At 52.2% G+C, this 20,846-nt stretch overlaps 1 long non-coding RNA gene across 1 annotated transcript; it reads left to right on the top strand.

Annotated features, from left to right (window-relative positions):
* The first annotated feature begins 14,765 nt into the window (after positions 1-14,765).
* LOC123653186 lies at positions 14,766-18,625 on the top strand. The gene is made up of 2 exons (XR_006742844.1): positions 14,766-17,334; positions 18,104-18,625. It is a non-coding gene; the product is annotated as an uncharacterized LOC123653186 (long non-coding RNA).
* The last annotated feature ends 2,221 nt before the right edge of the window (positions 18,626-20,846 follow it).

The raw sequence follows: 20,846 nt of genomic DNA, 5'->3' as shown, positions 1-20,846 counted from the left end.
TGACTCCATCCACCTCCCTGCCTCTACTTTCTCTTGAGTTGAGTTCATTCAAAATTTTAATTGGAAGAACCCCTGCCCCCCCCCCCCCCTTAATCTCCTGCACCCCATTTCAGGCCAGATTAGATGCTTCCCTCATCTTTTTAAAAAAATATATATTTTATTGATTTTACACAGAGAGGAATTGAGAGGGACAGAGAGTTAGAAACATCGATGAGAGAGAAATATCGACTAGCTGCCTCTTGAACACCTCCCACTGGGGATGTGCCCGCAACCAAGGTACATGCCCTTGACCGGAATCGAACCCGGGACCTTTCAGTCCGCAGGACGACGCTCTATCCACTGAGCCAAACCGGTCCTGACTGCTTCCCTCAGCTTGAGCTCCAGCTCTGCCCCTGGGTTGGGGGAGTGATGAGGGCTTTTCTGGGGGCAGCGGGCTCCCTGCCAGAGAGCAAGCTCAAGACCAGCTCATTTCTAAGGCAGGGAGGGCCTTATGAGGAGGTAACCTTATTTGAGGCGTATTACTCTGAGGACAGCCTTGACCTGGTCTAGACCCCTGTTCCACGCCCTCCTTCCCCCATGCTCCCTGGAGCCAGCAGGAAACACAGAAGAGGCGGAGACAACAGGTGGTAAACAGTGTTCCACGTCCATGTATTGAGCTTTGCAAGAGGAAGTGTCCATGGCTGGGCTGTCCCCGTAGCCTGTTGCTATCTGTACTGTATAAATAATCCTGGCACTAAGTGCCCTGTTCCACGGAGGGGAAGTTGTTCTTGTGGTCTGAAACTTGAGAACATGGGTCAGGGGAGGAGGGGAGACGGGGGACAGGAGAGAGAGATGGGGAGCCATCACCCCGAGGCTCCTCGGATACACTCCTGAGCCGGTGATAGATGGATTTCTGGAGCAGCGGGTGGCATTTCAAGTAAAGTGTTTATAGGAAGCGAGTGTGATTTAAACAAAGTCTTGGCCGATAAACACCAGCCAGATGGGGGGAGAGGGCAGAGGGAGGAGTGGAGGAATCCAAGGCCCAGAGGCCCCTGGTGTTAAGTAGCTGTCTGAATCTCTGCTCAAACACACTCACCAACTTTGGTCTTAACATGTTTTTAAGAGCTGGTTATGATTTCCTCGAGGGCGGCTCAGACGAAGACGAGAGTGGAGCCCCCAGCTGAGAGCCTTCAATAGCTGTCCATCACAGAGTCTTTAGAGGCAGCGGCCTCCTCCCCTCGGCTCCGGCTCTAGGAGCCCGGACCAGGGAGGGCTGCCAGGCGGGCCGCTTGTCCGCCTGTTCCTAGGCAGCACTGGGCCTTGTTGCCCTTTGCACATGCTGCGCCCTGGATCCTGGGACAGATCCTGGGGATAGGGCTTAAGACTCACCCTCAAAAGTCTTCAAGGAAAGAGAACACACAGCCTAGAAAAGAAGACAGAGAGTGAAGAGAGGAAAAGGATGGGAACCAGCCTTGGCCTGCGTGGCTTGGTTGGTTGAGCATGCTCCTGTGCACTGAAATGTTGCCAGTTCCATTCCTGGTCAGGGTACACGCCCTCGTTGTGGGTTCAGTCCCTAGTCGAGGCTCATGCGGGAAGCAACGGATCAATGTTTCTCTCTCTTTCTGCCTCTCTCTCTCAAATCAATTAAAACATTATATATATATATATACATATATATATATATATATATGTGTGTGTGTGTGTGTGTGTGTGTGTGTGTGTGTGTGTGTATATATATATATATATATATATATATATATATATATTTTTTTTTTTTTTTTTTTTTTTTAAGGATGGAAACCAAGAAAAAGAAAACTATCACCAAATCCAGGATCTGGGCCCTTCTCACCACTGCTGCTACTCACCTTTCACTTGGATTAGTGCAATAACCTTTCAACAAGTTTCCCCATATCTTCCCTTGGCCCCCTGCAATCTATTCTCAACAAAAGACAGAAGGACCATTAAATCTTAAGTCTAGTAATGCCTTTCTTCCCCATTTCACTTGCAGTAAAGATCAAAGTCATTAAGGAGGCCTACAAGGCCTTCGTCACCTGGCCCCTCACTACCTCTCTGATGCCATTCCCTCCTACGCTTCTCCTTGATCTCTCTACTCCCACCACACCAGTCTCCAGGATCCACAGACTTGCCAGGCATGTGCCTGCCCCAGGGCCTTTGCACCAGCTGTTCCCTCTGCTTGGAAGTCTCTTTCCCAAGATACCCTTGGGGCTTATTTATCTCCTTCCTCTGAGTTTTGGTTCAAATACTATATTGTCAATGAGACCTTCTTGACTACTATATTTAAAATTACAGACTTCTCCCCCATCCTGATCCCTTCTACCCTGATCTGTATTTTTCTGTCACCCTTAATATATAATATAATTTACTTACTTAATACATGTATTGTTTATTACTGACTCTCTCTGCTAAAATGTAAACTCCACATAGGCAGGGGTCTTTCTGTGTTTTGTTCACTGATGTATCCTGAGAACCCGGGAGAGCACTCAGTAATAACTGCTTACTGAGCAAATGCAAAGAATGGGGTTAACCAGGGAAGGACTTGGAGGGGAGGGAAGGGGGGGAGACCATCCCAAGTTTGGGGTTACCTTGTGTCTTATCTCACTACAGGCCAAACATGAGGAACTGAGGTCAAGGTGATATGCACAAGTACAAGAGCTGGGCGTCACCCACAAGGAGAGATTCAATTGGAAAAGAGACTGGCCTGGATTTACCCCTGATTCTGGCACAAAACTTCACTTTAGGTCGGGAGTTCATCATCTCTGTGACCAACCAGTACTTGGGGCTAATAATGCCAAAGGGATGTGTCAGGCAAGAATGAAGGGATTGGAAATGAAGGTGGACTGGGAATTCAGAGGCCCTGGAGGCCAGGGGGAGGGTGGCTGAGACAGCAAAGCAGGCATGTGTCCTCTAAGACTGGAAAAAAGATTGAGGTGGAATAACAGGGCCTGAAGGGAGATGAAGATTGCGTGTGTAAGTCAGGGGAGGGGAACCAGGCCATCATTTCAAATAGGATGTCCCATGTCCATGGAGAACAGAATGAAAGCCACTGGCTGTACCTCAAGTAGAAAGAATTGGAGTGAGACTCCGGCAGCACAACAGGTAGGAGAGGGAAGGTGGAGCCTTGGTCTCTGGAGAACCTGAGAAGTCCCAACTGGGTGACACCTCAGCTAGGCTGACACTGAGGGCCCTGGGACAGCAGTGTGGGACCAGAGCCCGGAGGGGCTTTCTGCCTCTGCCTGGCCTCGACCCCTCCTCTCTCACCTGCAGGGTTTCTGAGCAGCTAACTAATCATGCAGCCATCTTGCCAGTGTGGATGAAAAAACTGAGTGTGGTGTGTCCCTTCACCACCTCTCCTTGAAACCTCAGTGCTCAACTCAGGTGACTTCAGGGTATAAGCCCGGAGAAGTAGAAATCTCTCTGGAGGGTCACACAAGACAGCGGTCCCTGTGGTTACAATGGAGAGAGGGTCCAGGTGGCCTGGTTGTCCTGAGGATGGAAGAGAAACTTACTTGTCACTGTACAATTTTTGGTGCCTTTGAGTTTTCAACCATGTATGTGTATTTCCTATTTGAAAAAACACAAAATAATTATATTCAGACAAGAACAACAATGACAACAGCAACAACAACTAATAGATACAGGGAGGTTAGAACTTGATGCCTACGACGGCCACCTTGAGGACAATGAGCTGGCCCTTCTGGCCCCCATCCAGCCCCTCCTCCCATCTGGTATCTCCATTCTCTACAGCACATGTGTCAAACACAAGGCCCGCGGGCCAAATCCGTCCCGCCAGGCCTTGCAATGTGGCCCGCACCGCGCTGTCGTCACTGCACTCCGCTGCGTTTCCATCACAATGACAGTTTATGATTGTTCAGTAAACCATTCGGCCCGCGATTTAGGCTGGATTTTAGATTTTGGCCCCTTCTCTGATTGAGTTCGACACCCCTACTCTACAGGCTCAGAGAGGGGTGTGGCTAACCTGATGTCACACAGCATTTAGGGGCTAGCAAAGTTCTGGGGGTCAGTGTTTCAGACTCTCAGTGTCAACTTTTTCTCCTGGTCGTCAATGGTCTGATCTCCCCCTGACCTCTTCATGTTATTTGCAGGGCTGTATAAATGCTACAAATCAGCCATCAGAGAGATATTTTTAGGTGTGTGTGACTTAAATGCCATCTTCCCCAGAGAGTCATCTCTTACGAGCTCTCCTCTGTCCACCCATGTCGTATCAGCATATCCCCTCCCTTTCTGCCTTCTTTCCACCAGCCTTGACTACCAAAGTGGCTGTCCAGTGCAATTTGGCCCTGCCCCAGATGGGACATGTGACCTTGAGCAAGTCATTTAACCTTCCTGTGCCTCTGTTTCTTCTTCTATAATTGAGGATCATGACCTTCCTCCCACGGTTCTTCATTCATCCATTTGTACAACACGCATGTATTCTGTGCCAGGCGCTGAACCCAGCTCTGAGCATCACACGAGACAATGCATGTAGAGTCAGTATAGAGACACAGAGCTATTGCCAAGGCCTCCTTCCTTGGCTGCTTTTCTGGGCTGGGCGTGGAAACCCAGCAGGCCCTTGGAAGGATTGCTTCAGTCCCTTCCCAACCTCTCAACCCGCTCCAGTACTGCTCCTGGAGTGAGGCTGCCATCCTCCTCTGGACCAAGTGCCGGGGGCTGCAGAAACAGCCTCTTGCCCAGGCTCTCCCACTGGCTAGATCCCAGGGCATAGCTTTGCCTGCAAGAAGGGAAAGCACTGAAATGCACCTGTGGGTCTTTAGTTTGAGTGTCCAGTTCTCTTGTCCCCTGAGAATCTGCTCCTTCTGCTCTGCTCATGTCTCTCCTTTCCTGAGCTCCGCGCCTCGTTGGGGCTGGCACAGAGGCTGAGAATCTGGGACAAGACACTCCACATCTGCCTCCCTTTAAATGTACCCTGGGCTGTGGAGGGAAGATGACCCCATCTTTAAAACACCCACCGCAACTCAGAACATACAGGAACGTGTTTCTGATGAGGAAAGAGAAGTTTCCAGAGCTCTTGGGGAGAAGTTATGCCCACCCCCTGGCTGTTCACTGAGGACTGGATGAGTACCCCTGGGAGGGAGGGGTGTTTGTGGAAAAGGCGCTCTGCATCAGCCCTGGTCACTACACGATCCCAAGTCAAGTCAGAGTGACGATGAGGGACTATGCGGGAGAAGGATCTAGTTTAGATATAAGGAGGCATTTCCTGATGGTCAGGGAATGGGCTTAAGGAGAGAGTAGATGGAACCACTCAGACACAGTTCTCCCAACGCCAGGGGAAGGATGAGATGACTGGGGAGTTGCAGAGGCTTCAGGGATTCCATGATGCTGCAGGACCCACTGGGACTGGGAAAAAGCCAAGCAGATGTCAGTTCACCCATGTCTAGAGTGTAGGGGGCAGGTTCTGGGGACACCCTCCCCCCACACACCCAGCACAAAGTCTCATAAAGAGCAGACTAGACAATCTGACCAAAGACGATAAGTCTTTTCCTGAACATGGTGCCAACTCCTCCCTCAGGGAAGGACCGCTGCTCTAGAGCTCCGACAAGATGGTTCCAGACGGTGGCCCCTGGAAGACCTCTGTGCCCAGCCCCAGTCCTGTCACCACTGGTTGGCCTCACTGCATGTGTGGGGTTTGCCCATCCCCAGAGGACAAACCAGGAAGGGAGTAAGGGCCTTGTTCTGGGGCCTGGCCTGTTGGAGCAGAACAAGTCAGCCAAACCTCAAGCACCGGACTCAGCTCCTAGGGAGTCCTGTGGGGACTGGAAAGGGGGTTCTTCCTGGGGACTCCACAGCCCATGAGGACAGATGCAGACAGCAGAGGGGGTGCTGAAAGGCTGGTGAGGAAACTTTTCTGGATGCTCAGCCCTCCAGCCCCCTGAGGAGATTGTAGCTTCTGAAGGGTGGGACTGAGCATTATGCCAGGATCCCCGTGCCCAGACACAACCAGTGCTCAGAACCTATGGGCTGGCCCTAACCGGTTTGGCTCAGTGGATAGAGCGCTGGCCTGAGGATTGAAGAGTTTCAGGTTCGATTCCGGTCAAGGGCATGTACCTTGGTTGTGGGCACGTCCCAAGTAGGGGGTGTGCAGGAGGCAGCTGATCGATGTTTCTCACTCTCTATCCCTCTCCCTTCCTCTCTGTAAAAAAATCAATAAAATATACTAAAAACAACCACAACCACCTATGGGCTGAATGAATAAATGCATATGGGGTCCTGGGGCTGGCCCCCCAGCAGCTGGAGTGGATCTTTGGGTGAGAGATCCCATCTGGGCCTCAGTTTCTCCATCTGCAAAGGGAGGGGGTTGCACTACTAGATTATGTCTAAGCTTTTTTCCAACCAGGGGTTTCCTGTCCTCTCACTGTTCCTCTCCAGTTCTGCCCCTTTAAATCCTTATCTCCCCCTTGACCCACGTTGTCTGCCCTCTGCATCTCAGTCTCTCCCGTCTCCCAGCCCACTTCCTCCGGTTTTCCTTTGCACAGGTGTTCTCTTGTCTGCTTCTGGTGATTCCTCCGGCAGGGCCCTGGCTCCCTCCCCGAAACCTTTTGTGTCTGGGTTCCCCCTCCCCCGCACCCCTTCCAGAACCCGGGGACTGTAAGAAGGGGAGGGGTCCTAAGGCAACCTCTGCCCGGCTCCCGCAGGGGCCCCGCGGCAATACCACAGTCCCCTCCCCCTACCAACCCACTCCCCGGGGCGGCCCGCCCGCCGCTCCGGCAGCCGGTGCCGCAGCGCGCCCTCGCCCCGCGCTAATGCGATCTGGAGAGACCCGGGCGGGCGGCGGGCAGTCTGGGCCGCGCGTCCGGGGCGGCGCTGATGGATGGTCCCCTGACAGTAATCGCAGAATGAGGACGCGCTGGCGACGCTCTCGCCTGAGGCCCCGCTGTTTGGCGAGCCCCGAATCCCTCCCTCCACCAGCGCCCGCTTCCCAGGCGCTGCCCCCAACCCATGGGGCTTTCCGGAGGCCGGAGGCCTGAGGCCAGGGCGGAGGCGGGTCTTTCCCTGCTCCCTCCCCCCCAAGACAATAGTTTCTGGATCCACACTGTGTCAGGTGGTTCTGAACTAGCTACTGGGCTCCTAGAGCCTCACCTCCCCCTTCTGTACAATGGGAAATAACGGTCTTTCTAAGCCCAGGCGGAGAGAGTTAGCTTCAAAGGAGAAAATACGGAGGCAAATGATCACTCTCCTTCAGTTCCCAGTGCTCAGAATAAGCCAGGCTAGCTCTGGCTGGGAAGCTCAGCTGGTCAGAGCATCCTGCCAACATGCCAACCTTGCAGGTTCAGCCCTGGTCAGGTCAGGGCATCTACAAGAACCTACCAATGAATGCGTAAATACATGGAGCAACAGCCCTAGCTGGTTTGGCTCAGTGGCTAGAGCATAGGCCTGCAGACTGAAGGGTCCCGGTGTGACTCCGCCCCTGGCCGGGCCCAGCTCAGGGTGCATGCCCCAGGCAACCAATCAATGTTCCTCTCTTTCTCTTTCTCTTCCACTCTCTCTAAGAGATCAATGGAAAAATATCCTCGAGTGAGGATTTAAAAAAAAAAAAAAAAAGGAACAACAAATATCTCTCATCAATAAATAAAATTTACAAAAGGAATAATCTGGGCGAAAGCTAATAATCTGAAGCTGAATGAGAGCAGAGTGGCTATTTACACATAGGATACCTGTTTATAGACACACACATGCTCTAATGTTCTGGGGCTCATAAATATATTTGCACGTAAGAGATGTCAGTATCAGCACTGCTTAGGTGTCACGGAAGAGAAGCTCATTAGCACAGGGGTATGTCTTCAGGAGGTGACTGCCTCCAGCAGGACTCGTTCCCCATCCACTGAGGCCCCATACGGACTAAGCCGCACTCATTCCCCATCAGCCTTGGGATCCCCTTCAGTCCAGGGCCAGGCTGACTAAGGGCTGTGAGGAGAGGATCCCTTAGGGAAATGCTCCTGGAGGACTTTCTGACCCCTCACCCACTTCCGGCGACTCAGAGTTCCAAGGTCCCCACGCCCCACCCCAGGAGATTCCCCCTGGGCCTGGGCCAGGGCCCTGCTGAGGGTCTGGGGGCAAGGATCCAGAGCCAATTACAATTCTGAGAGCATGCCCAGGCACTTCCTCAATCCCTTTTAACCTTTCCCTCTCATCAGAAGCCAAATTGAGTTAGTCTTGAGTTTTTATTTAATTCCCTAAATGGAATCATAATCTGCTTAGTGGCCTTTTTCCCAAGTCCTGGGTACTAAAGTGTGTGTGTGGGTGTGTGTGTGTGTGTGTGTGTTGGGGGTGGGCAATGAGGGCAGCTCTGTGGCTTGTGGAGAACCCTCTCACACAACCTCTAAACAACACCAAAGAGCAGGAGACACCCATGACCCTGATTGCCACTGTGTATAATTGTGATGATTGTGGCGATGATGGTGATGACAACTAATATTTATTATTGGGCATCTCCTGTGCCAGCCTTGAGCTAGGCACCGCCCATGCATTTCTCACTTAATTCTCACCATTACCTTCCAGGTAGGCACAATTTACAGATGAAGAAACCGAGACTTAGAGAGGTTGAGTAACCTATGTCACATCCTACAGCTATTTTTTTTTTAAATCCTCACCTGAGGATATTTTTTCCATTGATATTTTATTTTTTAGAGAGTGGAAAGGAGGGAGGGTGAGAGACAGAAAGAGAGAAAGAAACACCAGATGTGAGAGAGACGCTTTGGTTGCATCCTGCATGTGCCCCTACCGGGCTGGGCATCGAACCTGCAACACAGGTATGTGCTCTTGACTGGCAATCGAATCCAAGGCCCTTTGGTGCATGGGCCAACACTCTGATCATTGAGACACACTGGTCAGGGCCACATCCTACAGCTATTGATAAAATAGGGCAACTTTGAAACCACAATCAAACTACAGAGGCCGTGCTCTTAACACTCAGCTGCATGACTCTGGACAAGATGCTTTTAACTGCTACAGATTCCAGTTCCCTCATTTGCATAATACAGATAATAAATGAAGATAATACACTCCCCTCTTATGGTTGTTGTGTTGATTAAATGAGATAAGACATTCTCCCTACACACAGTTAACGTTCAGTTAAGTGCCATAAATGTTGGGATAGGATAGAGCAAGGGAGGAGGTATAATGCAAGGCAACAGGTGACTATTGATGATAAATTGTGACTTCTGATAATCACAGTCATGTTTTGGAGAGCCTCCTGGGCACAGGCACTCAGACAAGGGGAAAATGGCCATGCCTGTTTTACAGATGAAGAAACCGAGTTTCAGATGAATTAAGAAAATTGCCTATAGCCAGCCAGTTCATAAGTGGCAGAACAGAGTTTAAATTCAAACATTGGGCCCTTTGGACTCCAAAGCCTGCTGCTCCTCTCGAGACACTAGACACCGGCCTCTCCTGGAGGAAGTTAAGGCTACCAACCAGCCCAAGTCATACCCTCTTCCACCTGGGATCCGATTCTTCCAGGTGAGCAATGCTTCCTTAAAGGGACAGGAGAGTAAATAAAAAAAAACACCTAAGATAGTTTCTCCCTCCCCCAAAGCCAATGTGGAGCTTTCCCCCACCGCCTGTCCTCATCCTCTGTTCCCTCTGCTCAAGTTTGTGGCCATTAACTAGAAGAGGAGAAAGTTTGAACCAGGCATGAAATATTTATCAGTTAATTACAATATGCAGATTCTGTTCTTGGGGGTGATTTATCTTTTTAGAAATATAGGAAAAGATCCTGGAAACTTGTATCCTAATTGCTTGGCCTATTATTGTAGCAACCAGGTAGAAACTCCATTTACTATGTAACTGCAAATTTCCCCACTAGCTGCCTCTGCCTCTGACACTGGTGGTCTAGGGACTATTCACTTTTCTGATGAAAGAGGGGCCTGTCCATTCCCCAGTTTCCTCTTGGGGTGGCCCCTAATAGTTGTAGGAAATGAGAAAACGAGAGTCTCGGAAATTCTGGGATCTCAAGAGAAGCTTATTCTATATGACACCCTCCCCCACACAGGCGCAGTTGCTGAGGGGTGGGTCCCACGTGGAGAAGCTCTCAGCGGAGTATCCTTCCCTCCATGCTCTTTGCTTACACACAGAGGGTGAAGCGGCAGCCTTCCTCTTGCCTCTTATGTCACCTCATAGGGCCCATAGCTCAACCTCTGGCTGCATATTAGCATCATTTGAGAAGTTTAAAAAAGGCGGATGCCTGGGCATTACTCCAGACCAACAAAATTAGAATCTGGAACAAGGTCTCAGTATTTTTTGTTGTTGTTAATCTCACCCAAGGATATTTTCCATTGATTTTTAGAGATAGTGGAAGGGAAGGGGTGGGGGGGAGAGAGAGAGAGATAGATAGATAGATAGAGAGAGAGAGAGAGAGAGAGAGAGAGAGAGAGACATTGATTGGTTGCTTCCTGGCCTGGGATTAAGCCTGCAACTGAGATATGTACCCTTGGCTGGAATCAAACCTGGGACCCTTTTGTCCGCAGGTTGACAAGCTTTATCCACTGAGCCAAACCGACTATGGCAAGTAATAGTATTTTTAAAATCTGTTCAGGGGGTTCCAATGTGCAGCAAAAAATGAGAAAGGGAAAGGGAAATGTGGAAGAGAAAGGGAAAGGCAGAGAGAAACATCAAAGTGAGAGGAACACTTCAATTGGTTGCCTACTGCATGAGCCTTAATCTGGGCCCTGGCCAGGGAGGAGCCTGCAACCTAGGTACATGCCCTTGATCAGAACGGAATCCTGATCCTAGCCAGTTTGCTAAGTGGTTAGAGCTCTGGCTCTCGAACTGAAGGGTGGCATGTTGGATTCTGGTCAAGAGTACATACCTTGTACCTTGTAACTGGGTTGCAGGCCTGGTCCCTGGCCCTGGTTGGGGAATGGACAGGAGGCAACCCATGACTATGTCTCTCTCACATGGATGTTTCTCTCTCTCTGTCTCCCCCTCCCTTTCACTCTCTCTAAAAGATCAATGGGAAAAAAATATCCTTAGGTGAGGCTTAATAAAAAAAAGATGAGAATCTCTAGGGCTAATGAAAGAGTATGGCTGCCGGTAAAGGGGCCCTGCTTATGTGTAGGACGATGGAGTTTTCATCCCTCCCTTTCAGGTGTTGGAGGAGGCAGTGCCTTCACTTTTATTGGAACCTGAAGAGTGTACTTTTCTCTCCCCATGAGAAGCTTCTAATATTAATAACTACCATTTATCAAGCCCCTGCTGAATGCTTGGATCTATGCAAATAAAATTTAATCTCATCTACACAACAACTCTATAAGGTCAGTGGGTATGTCCATTTTATGGATGACTCAGAGAGGTTAAGTAATTTGCCTAAGGTTGTGCAACTAGCAAGTGACAGATCTGGGATGTTGAACCCTAAAGCCATGTTTTTCACCGCTCTGCTGCCCTGCCTCTCAGTCTCTCAAGGCTGGAAGGGAAGTGCGTCAAAGCCAGGACCTGAAGGGCCTAGGAATGTGTTGGTGAGGGCCGGGAAAGAGAAGGAGTGCAGAAAGGGGCTGCGCGTGGATGGGGCATGCAAGGCAGAGTGGTGGTGGGAGACACATGAGAAGCAGCGCGGGGATGGGCTGAGGTGCCTGAAGGAGGTCATGGTGAGGGGATGGGGCAGTGGCTGCGGTAAAAGCTGGGGAGTGGGGCCTAGGAGGGGGGCTGGCAGCAGAGGGGCAGGAACAGTGAGCAGTGCCCACCGTGGCCTGAATAGCTGCAGAGGGGGAGGGGCCTGGTGTCGGAGGAGGGGCCTTTGTAAGGCGGCAGCAGTGAGGAATGCCCGCCATGAATACTAAGGGCAAGAAGAAGAGAAAGGGCCAGAGGGGGCTGGGTGGTGTTTAGCTGCTGGGGTGATTAATGGGGGTGAACGGAGGGTGAAACTCAAGCCTTCGAACGGAGATGAAGGGGAATGGTTGTCCAAGAACAACAGTGCACTGTTTCACCCAGAAAGCCAATGTCCAGAGGCGGGGCGGCCGGGAGGACTCCGGGCTCAGTTGCTCCTCTTTTCCCCCCAGGTCTCTTTATTTGCCACCGACCAGTAAAGTAAAATATACTCTCCAGTTCTGGGAGATCTTCTGGATGGGCTTCCTACTTGCCTCCTGGGTTAGGGGAGACTCAGGGATGCTGGAGTGGCTCCGGGGCAGAGCAATGGAGTTTAGGATGGTGGTTGAGGTGACTCCATGGACCACTCCACCACACATGGCATGAAGTGGTGACAAGCTGGCTGGGCCGCTGGCTTCGCTCTGAATCAGAGAGACACTGAGCGATCCATGGGGGATGGATTCCTGAATGTCCTCTGTTCTTGGAGCAAAGGTCTTAGAGCAGCCTCAGCGACAGGGAGGGGAGAGAGGGAGAGTTGGGGGAAGGAGGAGCAAGGCCCTAGCATCAGGGTTATTTACTGGGCTTGAGGAATGGAGGCGAAACTCCTGGGAAGTATTGGGTTTGACCCCCCTCCCTCATTTCCTACTTCTGCCTCTCTCTAGGTGTATCTGCTCCAACTCCCCAACAGCCTTTTCAGAGGGCAGGAGAGGAGGAGATGAGCAATGTCTCTGAGATGTCTCAGAGTGGGGGAGGTGAGCTGTAGGCAGGGATTTAAGTCTCACAGAATAGGAGCAATTTTCTCCCTCTCTAGGCCATTACAGATGTGAAACAACTGGCAGGTCCTGCTTCCCAACTCTGGCCATCCCAGGGTATGGTACATCTCGAAGCCTTTGCATCCTATAGAAAAGCAGGGTGGGTGGACAGGGACACCAGGAAAAGGAGCCAGATGTGTACTCAGGGGTCCACAGAGATCAGCATGTCCTGAGGGCAGGGGAGGCAGAATGCCCATCCCTGACGCTAGATCACTGGAGAATTTTGCCTGGGAGCCCTGCCACCAGGCCTTACTTCCTGTCTCCACCCAGAACTTGACCAAGCTGCTTTCCTAGTTGGGGGTTTCACTTCCAGGTACCACTATATCTTCCCAGGAGCCAAGCCTACAAAACACTTTAAAATTTGGAGTTAGCGGGAGGTAGTTTATTGAGTGCAAATACTCTGCGAGGTGCAACATGACTTGACTAGTAATGAGGCAACCATTCCACATAGAGTTCAGGTTCAAGGGCTACTTTCCAGAGAGGCCAGGCCTCAGTTTGCTTGTTCTGAGGGCAGGGGCTAACAGAGGCTGCCCAGTAATTCTCAGCGAAGGAAATAAATGAGCCCACTGGAGAGCAATGGTCACAATTAACAGTCTTAATTATGAATTAATAATTCATAATTATTCCAGACTTGCAGATAAGCACAAGCCCGCTGAAATTATTTCTCAGGGAGAAACATAGTTGGAGGGGGTGGAGAGGGGTCTTCAGTGCAGCCATTACTTCTAAAGGCTTTTACCTTCATGCCTCTGCTTCCCAACTAGGCCTGGGAGAGATTAGTTCGCTCCCGTGGCGGATTCCCCTCATAGCTACCTCCACAAAACAGCTCCCAAACACGGTGCCATACAGCCTCTCTGTTCTTCCCGAGGCCAGAGGGTCATCCCTGCCAGCGTGACCTCAGAACCTGGACTCTAGATTTCTGGGGTCTGTCTGTTCCCTGCTGCCTGGCTTGCTATTTATATGTGGGTTCCCTGCAGGAGGGGCTGACACGGGGTTGTCCCGGGGAGGTGTGGCCACCTTTCTGGCTCTCTCCCTCTCACACCTCCCTTCTCCTGGGGATTGCCTAGGAGCCCTCCTGCTGTCGTGGAAAGCCACTTCAGCTCTGTGGGAAGGGAAACAGAGAGCACCTCTTCTCCTGAGGATGCTGCTGGTTCCAGATCTGGGCGTGAGTGGCTGGCCCTGACCTTCTGAGCAGGCATCTACACAGCACCATTAATGGCTAGGAAGGCTTGTCCAACACCAGAACCAGCTTCCTGATGCTTCCCTCCCCAACACCCATAACTCCAAGTCCCCACTCCAGCAGATTTTAAAACATCTTAAAGGAACTCAAAGAGCTCAGATCATCGCTGCTGGGTAGGGGGGGGAGTATCTATCTCTCTCTCTCTCTCTCTCTCTCTCTCTCTCTCTCTCTCTCTCTCTCTCTCCTCTCTCTTCTATCCTCTCTCCTCTCTCTTGAAAAAAAGGAGAGATCCTGTTCTTCCAAATAATCAAGGACTTAAACCACAAAGGGGCCTTATCTTCTGGCCATTGGGAGATCCTTGACCACCTTCATCAAATGCTAAGGGAAGAGGTGAACAAATCATGGGCCAGGGGACCGGCGTTAGAGGGGGAACCTGGATTTGCTTTCCCCTTGGCCTCATCACGTGTATCTAATACGCATGTCAGGCTAACTCTGCAGGATGAAGGGAATCTGGAACACCGAGACCTAAAAACACCCTTTTCCAAATCTGTGGGTGCAAGAACGTGCTTGAAAAGCTGCTCCTGGGCAAGGCGGATGGTCTGTCGAGCACAATGGCTGGGCACGGGGACCACACCCCCCGCCCTTCCCTGGTTTCAGAGGAGCGTCAGTTAGGTGTGACCCAAGTTACCCAGAGAAGAGTGGAAGCAGGACTGGATGCTACTCTTCTGGCCTCCAAATACGAGGTCTTTAAATCCCTTCCCTCGCTCCTCCTATTCTCTACCCCTTGCCCCAGTAGACACTCCCAAATCCTAGCTACAACCATTTCTAAATGTGTGTGGGGGTGGGGGAGGGGGAGAGAAAAAGGGGAGGCAAACTTTTCTGGTCTACCATTTCCCCCACCTGCAACTCCTGCCCCCTCCCCCAATTTTTTTCTCTCTCCCTCCTGAGCCTCCGCTCTTCGCTTCTTTAAAAAAAAAAAAAAAAAAAAAAAAAAAAAAAAAAAAAAAAAAAAAGCCGAAGAAGAAGGAATTTTCAATAGTCCCACTTGTCAAGCGAAGACCATCTTTTAACCTTCAACAGCAGCGAAAGCCGTGTGAACTCTCGGTGAACCAAGATTGAAGTCATAAATCACGCGTACAAAGGCGGCTGCGGAGGCTGGCGCGGGCTGCTGCACCTTTAACGCTTTCTGGGGCTGACAGGCGGCGGCCCAGCTAAAGTTCACCGCGCCGGGGAGGGCCCGCCGCCCCCGCCCCTCCCCCGCCGGCCCGGCCCGGCCCGGCCCCGGCCCGCCGGCCCGCGCCCCGCGGAGGAGGCCCGAGCCGCGCCGGCGGAGGCCGCGGGTGTGCATTTTCGCTCCCCAAGCCCGCTGCATCCCGATCGGCTATCCCCACCCCTCCGCCTGCAGCATTTAAATGGGCAATCGGTCCGCGCGGACACAATCATGCAGCTCGTTTTGCCCGGGGCATTTCCCGCAGGACCCCAGGAGAGGGGCCTCCCGCCCCCGGCCCCCCCTGAGAGCCCGCATCCTTCCTCCCGACGACACCGGTCCTGGGGGTCCGGTGGGATCCGAGTGGGGACCAGAACACCTGGCGGAAACATGCCATATAATTAGAAGGGGTTTCTTTCTTTCTTTCTTTCTTTCTTTGCTAAGAGGTTAGAAGCGGCTGCCGGGCTGAGCGGAGCGGCGGGCGGGAGAGCAGAGGCGCCCGGCCCGCCGCCCGGCGAGGTCCCAGCTCCCGCTGCAGCCGGACTCGTTCCGTTCCTCGGCCTCTCGGCCTCCTGCTCCCATCGGTTTCTCCTCCCTTCGCCATCTTCTCCGTTTAATTAAAGTTCAGCGACTCCACTTGCCTTTCCTTCCACTCTCGTTTTTTTGTTTTGTTTTGTTTTGTTTTGTTTTCTCGGAAAGCTGAAAGCAGACGGCCCAGCGGCCCCAGCACAGCCCGGGCTGCCGCCGGCGGGGCGTCCCCTAGCCGGCCTCCCTCCGCCGGCCACCGCCTTCTGGACCGGGCCCCCCGCCGCTCCACCACCCCAAGGTGTGCCGCCGCTGGCCTGGGGGATCTGGACGACGGGGGCTGGGGTAAGAGTGTCCTGTCTTCCCCTGGACCCCCAGGCCCGCTCCAGAAAGTTTGAAGGGCGTATATACCCGGACTCAGCCACCCCGCTCCCCCAAACCCATGACCGACTAATCGATGACAAAATCCCGTGATGGATTTGGTATATGTTAATTCACAATGCCCTTTCCTCCAGAATTTAACTATAAGTTAATACACACCGGAAACCACGCGCATACACGGTCGTTAATGGGCTTAGGTATTAGCGAGCCCTAACGATGCATACAAATGTGCTCTGCGCTCTGTAGGCCCCTCAAGATTTATGGGCCTTGAGCTCTCTGAAGCTGTAAACAAGGAGAAAAAAGAGAAAGAGAGAGAGACTGGGGGAAAAGAGACAGGGGCCCGGCTTACCCCTCCAGGTTGTGGGAGACAAGGGATCTTTGCAAGTGGGTTTTACTCATTTTCCTTTCCTGACCAGCTCCCCTCGCTGGCCCGCGTGGGTTTGGGTTTGGGCAGGGTCTGGGGGTGGTGTTTGTGGCTGAGAGGCAGTGTGCGGGGGCAGTGTGTTGTTTGCATGCCGGGGGTAGGAGGATGGCTGCCTCCTGTGAGTTGTTGTGCGGGGCCTGAATGGAGCAGACACTGTGGGCATATGCTGTGTGTGCACACCTGCTAGGTGTGTGTGTGTGTGTGTGTGTGTGTGTGTGCACGTGTGACAAGCAGGCTTCCCTCTGGATCTGGCTGCTGTCCTCTGAACCCAGTGAACAAATCTCCAACAGCCATCATAATAACAATAAATAAAGACAGTGGTTAACAGCCCCTCCCTAGCAGGATAACAGTAAAAGGCAAGAGGAGATATTTGGAAGAGGGGATGGAGAAGGGGTCATGGTCACTGAATCTGAGGGGAAGGCAAGAAAAGAAGTTAGCATCTTCGTATGTTCTTGGGGGGCTGGGGCTGGGACCCCAGGAGGAGGTTCCTCAGCCAGAGGAGCAGAGGGGGGCCAGGAGGCTGCTCTTGCCTGCTGCTCTTTTCCAGCTTTTGCTTCGTGTGATCAGGGGAGGGCTGGTGGCTTTGGGGACTTTCTGGAGCCCCTGTTTTAAAGAGAAGGCCAACCGCGTAGGGTCAGGCCAAGGGGCAGACGCAGGGAAGGCGAGGACCACAGCCTGGGCTGTATGCTGGCAGGAGGAGGTACCGGAGGAGAGCACGGCCGGCCAGGCAGGGGGGGGATTTATGGCCGTGGAGAGAGGGGAGAGCAAGGGCAGGGCTCCGTAGGCCCAGCGAAAGTTTCCTTCGTAGGGTCTTTGCAGAGAGAGAGAGAGAGAGAGGGAGGGGGGGAGGGAGGAAAGAAGGAGAAAGGGGAGGAAAGAAGGAGAAAGGGGAGGCCCGTGTAAATTTCCTTCGCGCGGCTAGAACAGAGCGAATTTCCATGAAGGAGGAGAAGACACGGCCCCGGATCCTTCCCTGGACGCCTCACTCTCCCAGGTACAGTTTTCTGATGATTATATGAATTTATTTTTTAGGGGAGGACAGAGTCAGGGTGTAGAGATATGGCACCGGCCAGGAGGAAGCCACCCCATAGTTCCACAGTTTCGGGTCTAACGAAATCCCCCCTTTAACAACAATTGTATCTACAAAAAAATCTAAGAGGAAATATAAAAACACAAATTAGCCAACTTTTACAAGAGAAGAAAAGAAAATCACCATAACAAACGAGCGTGAGGGCTTCTGAAAGATTTAAGTCACAAACCTTTTCAGAGGTTTGGGTGCTTTTTCCACAGCCGGCGACCCATCCGGTCGGTCGGAAAAGAGACGGAGAGAGACACTTCGCACCGAGGCGCTCCTTTATAAAAGCAGCGCACACAGATTCCAGAGACCCTGGGAATCCTCGGAAGTGCAAACCACAGAGTGGAGGACACTACGGTAGCCAGTTGGGCAAAAGTAAATAAAAGAAAACAAATCTGGCCGCACGGCTGAGGGCAGGACGCGGATGGAAGAGGCCTGGGTCTGGGTTCCAGGCAGCCGCCGGGCGGGCGAGGCAGCGGCCCGGGGATGGGGTGTCAGGGCCGGCAGGCACCGCTCGCTCGCTCGGTCTCCCTCCCAAACCCAGCCTGCAGCCTGCTTCTCCCCAGTCTCCGGACCCTTCTGCTCTTGGCCGGGATGCCAGATTGGGGCTTCCTTAGTGCAAGGTTTTGGGGCCCAAGATGGGGGCAAAGTGACTCAAGCCAGTCTCTGCTCCGTTTTTCTCCCCTAGGCCTCGCCGCTTGCCCGAGCCCTCGGCCGGCCACCAGGAGACGGAGCGAAGGAGCCTGCGGGCTGCAGGGCTTCCCAGAGTCCAGCCACCTCCACCTCTGTGCCCTGTCATATGTGACTGTGCTCCTGTCAGGATTACCTTACAAAGAAGAAGAAGGAAAGCCGGGTGTTTATAGCTAGTTCTGCTGATCCGTTCACATCTGGAGGGTTTATTTATAACTCCCACTAGAACTCTCTCTGTTTGGAAGCGCCGGTGGCTCCATTGACAGACTGATGCCTAGAAAATATTGCTCTATCTCTAACCATACCTAAATGTGCTGTGGTTGTATTTACAGATTTATGCTCGAGGAAAATATAATTATTTCCATTGTGTTTGTGCATATACAATAGTTACAGGAGCAGATTTATATATGGGAAAATATACGACTCTCTTATAGCCATCCAGCTTTATGGACATTTGATATCCTGACAGATTTATAACTCCGAGCAGCTATATAGATAAATGTATATCGTTGGAATTACATACCAGGAGATATATACTTATTGATTGTGATATAGAGTGGTTAGAGCATTCACTTAAAGCCATATATGGCGATGGAGATATTTCTATATTATTATCACTATATATAGGCATATCTATTTATAACTACATAGTTATAAAAATAGACATAAGTAATTATAGTCCTATATGCACATGCTGCTATCTCTCTTGAGAGTTATAGACACTTGCGAATATAACTCCATAGAGATATCTGTATGTATATAAGGGTGTAATTATCTCGTGATGTGTGTAAATTGGGGCTTAGGCCAGTCTATCTCTGAACAGACATATTTATATGAGGGGCTGGGAGAGACTTATGCACGGAAGTGTTTGCAGAGGGCCAGCTGGAGAGCTGCATGGGCCGCCTAGGAGAGCAGCTCACAGAGTTCTGACTAAAGGAGGGATGGAGTTACACAAGAGTAAACAGAGCACAGGAAGCCGCGAGGAGAGGAGGGGAATGGAGAGTGCGGGCCCAGCAGGAACCGATGGACAGGGAGGGAAGGGGAAGCACCTGGGAAACACCCACTGGAGGCGGAGGCCCAAACCGGTTTTGTCCGGGGCTGGTGGCCAAAGGGAGTGGGTGCGGTCTTAGGGAAGGGGAGGCGTGAAAGGTCCTATAACCCAAGGAGACCCCCACAGAGGGACAGAGGAGCGGCCTCCAGCTGGCTTTTAATGCACTGAATGCAGCTATCCCCTAGCCCCTCCAGCATTCCTTGTGCATTTTTCTTGAACCCCAATTTAGGGTCTTAAAGAGTGGGCTTCAGAGGTGAAGAGATTTAGGAGGGGAAGGCAGGGGCAGGGTGCACTTTCGCCACTGCTGCCCTCTGATCGCACAGCCCAAACGCCCGAGGCGGTGCTGCCAAATGAAACTTGCTTTCACCTGGGCCTCTGGCGGCTGTGGGCTGGGCCTGGAGCTGGCGGATTGAGGGGTAAATTTTCTAGTACTGGGGTTTCAGGAGGCCTTCCTCAAAGGGGCCTAATCCTGCTCCATGGGCCACTTCTCTGTTGCTCCTGAAACTGGGGTTCCCTCCCCTCTGGGTGCATTGGGCTCCTCCAGCTCCCTAACATGTCTGCCCTGGGCTTTTATGGGGTGAACTTGACTCTGTAGAGCAGGGAGCATGGACCTGGACCTCTAGCCTTCTCCTCTCTCACTCACACCTCCCGGCTCTCTCCCAGCAGCCCTCTTCCAGGCTAAGGCTCCGCAATCCTTCCTGGCCACCCACCACCGGAGGAGGATGACACACCCAACCCCAGTTCATTATTGTTTTTTTAAAAAACCAGGAGTCACAGGTATCTTAGCCGAATGGGCCGTGCGAACGGTTTCCTGCACTCACTCTCTGCGGCTTCAGGATCTCCCGGATGCTGGGGAAGGGATGCCCAGGGCCGCCCTCCACCCGCCTCTGCCCACAGGACTGGCCCTCCAGGCCAGGGGCCCTCTCTGCCGTCTGGCACAGAGAAGACGCCCAATACATACTTGTTGAAGCAAACTGAATGGCAATGGATTCAAAAGCTTTTGGCAGAGAGTCTCGCCCTCCTCAGCCACAGCGGGGTGGCAGGCACCCCGGCCCAGGGCCGGAGCCAGGCTGGGTAACATGGCGGCGGGCTGTGCGGGCTCTGCAGGCCTGGAGCTGGCCTGGCCTGAGACGGCTGGTGGAGGGAGGTGCCAGGAGCCAGGAAATGGGAGAGGAGGCAAGGCAAGCGCTGCCCCCAGTCTCCCCGCTCTCCAGACTCTCAGGTATATGAAAACCAAACCAGAGCCCAGACTTGGGCTGGGAAGGAGCCCTCAGTAGGCCTGCGGGGCCCAAAGGGGAACCCCTATTTGGTCCATTAAAGAGCACACAAATACAAATATATTAGCAGAGTCAGGCAGCCTGGCTGTAGGAAAAGGCCTCTCTCTCGGGCCTGCTCTGCTCCAGGGATACTACCAAATGAAGCAGAATTAATGTTTAAATTTTTTTAACGTTAAAAAGCTCACACATTTTCTAATCTAGTCACACCCCTGAACTAGATTGTTTCATAGAGTTTTTTTTTTTTTTTTTTTTATCCTCCTCATCTCTGCCCCCTACCCTTTGGGCCCAGGAGAGGGGTTCCTTCCAGGAGTTTGGGGACAGGCGGTCACAGTCAGTGACAGGTTCTGAGTTTCCCCTTCCCCTTTCCCACAAGGCTTTGAACCTTCCCAAATTTTCCCCTAAGGACCCTCTGA

Source organism: Pipistrellus kuhlii, unplaced genomic scaffold, assembly GCF_014108245.1.
Source record: "Pipistrellus kuhlii isolate mPipKuh1 unplaced genomic scaffold, mPipKuh1.p scaffold_m20_p_3, whole genome shotgun sequence".
Taxonomy (NCBI): domain Eukaryota; kingdom Metazoa; phylum Chordata; class Mammalia; order Chiroptera; family Vespertilionidae; genus Pipistrellus; species Pipistrellus kuhlii.
The sequence above is the reverse complement of the archived record's forward strand: the minus strand, read 5'-3'. Positions and strand labels throughout refer to the sequence as shown.